Source organism: Echinops telfairi, unplaced genomic scaffold, assembly GCF_000313985.2.
Source record: "Echinops telfairi isolate 266 unplaced genomic scaffold, ASM31398v2 ScPeMD7_2010;HRSCAF=2546, whole genome shotgun sequence".
Taxonomy (NCBI): Eukaryota; Metazoa; Chordata; class Mammalia; order Afrosoricida; family Tenrecidae; genus Echinops; species Echinops telfairi.
Genome location: NW_022105908.1, coordinates 21,868,076 through 21,870,229, shown reverse-complemented (window position 1 = coordinate 21,870,229; position 2,154 = coordinate 21,868,076).

Below are 2,154 nucleotides of genomic sequence, written 5' to 3'. Positions count from 1 at the left end.
AATTATATATTGTGAAATATTTATTTCTAATGACAAATCAGTGAAATTTTGTCTTGAAGCATGGTGTAGCATGGGTAATTGTCTTCATGCCAGGTACTTGTATGTGGACTTATCTGCATGTGGGCAGACCCACCTGGAGACGGATAGAGGAGCTGTGTCTAGGAAATATGTGTTTTCCGATGGTCTTGGGCGACCCGTATGGAAGGGTCCTTTGCCCTCAAAGGGGTCACGACCCACAGATTGAGAACCGCTGTAAGTGGCGGTAGTATGACAAACTGACAGACAAGCGGTAGAACAACAACACAAGTGTTCATTTCATTTCTTATTGACTTGTAATGATTTCCAAATTAGACACATTAATCTTTTACCGTTTCTCTCCATTTAGTCATCTTTCAACCACCTGTCTAGTTTCTCTTGTTTTTCAGAAATTTTATAAAAATGTAACCAAGTTAAAAAAAAATGTAACCAAGTATAAAAAAAATGTAACCAATTGTACCAATGCTTTCATTTATGGTGTCTGGTAAAAAAAAAAAGAAAGACATGTTTTCTTCTGGTATTTTTATGATTTCATGTTTCAAAGCTAAACCTTTGGTATATTTGGACTATTTCCTTGGGAAAGTGATCTTGGAATCTAGTTAGGTAGTTCTTCCAAAAGAGTAGACAATGAAATGTATAATCCATCTTTCCATGCTAATTTGAAATGTCATTTTTATCAGATCCTAAATTCCTAAGTATTCTGCTATAATTAGCATGTATACTTATTGGAATCAGGAGTCCTCGAACTATGGCCTGCGGGCCACATGCCGCCCGCTGAGGACATTTATCCAGCCCGCTGGGTGTTTTTGCCCCCTTTGTTTTTTTTAATGTCAAAATAAGATATGTGCAGTGTGCATAAGAATTTGTTCATAGTTTTTTTTATAACTATAGTCCGGCCCTCCAACAGGTCTGAGGGACAGTGAACTGGCCCCCTGTTTAAAAAGTTTGAGGACCCTTGAATTGTCCTTATCCCTGTCAGTCACTTGGAAACAGGGAATGGGTCTTTTTCTTCATACTCTTTGTGATTGGCGCAGAGGAACCATCAGTCCACGTGGGACCCAATCAAGGGTCCTAACAGATGGTTTCATGCAGCACCATTGCAGTTTCTCCCGGGATGCCCTCCCCTTCCAGAGCAGGTGTCCAGCCATGCTCCCCTCCCATGGAAGATGTGTGTCCAAAGCGGCAGCTTCAGACATGGTCAGAAAATGCCAGGGAGGCCTCTGTTGCAATGGCTGTCTGCTGTCTGCATTTCAGGTGAGGTGCACTCTCAGAAATGCTATCTGGAAGGTAGAGAACATGGAACAAAACCCTGAGCAGATTTTGTAGTCATTTCATGAGATGGACAATGATTATTAATTTCCATATGGAAAGAGAGAGTCTGGCCCCATATAGAAGCTCATGCTTCTCTTTCTCCCATCAACTCAATAGAACTTGATTCTTTCAACTGAAGTTCAAACTATGAACCATGATACTTTGAACCATGAAGGTTGTGGGCTAGACCAATGGTACTCAACCTGTGGGTCATGAGCCCTTTGGGGGTCGAACGACCCTTTCACAGGGGTCACCTGATTCATAACAGTAGCAAAATGACAGCTATGAAGTAGTAATGAAAATAATTTTATGGTTGGGAGGTCACCACCACATGAGGAACTGTATTAAGGGTCGCATCATGAGGAAGGTTGGGAACCACTGGGCTAGAAGAAGGGGCACGCTAGGAAGGCAGGAGAAAGGGTTCAACTTCTGAACCAGAGAGGGACTTCCTTCTATAGCGTGGCACCTTCTGTTTCCAGGATCGTGGCTCGTGGAACAGTGAACAGAGCCACTCAGTCTGTAGTTTGGAGGACTGAGTTTTTACTTTGTCAGATGGAGAGTTTTTTTCTTCTATACTTGACTGTCTGTATCCTATGGTTCAAGGTGCCAAACTATATTAAATTATGTTTGCAAGCCTCATCTTTGGTGACTACTCTCTTTTGTTATCTAGTACTGCTACGACAGACATGCCACAAACGGATGGCTCTCAAAGAAGAAATTTAGCTCACAGTTCTGGGGGCTAAAAGTCCAAATCAGGGTCTTCGCCATGTTACTGTCTTTCTTGTTGATAATTCCTTGGTTCTATTG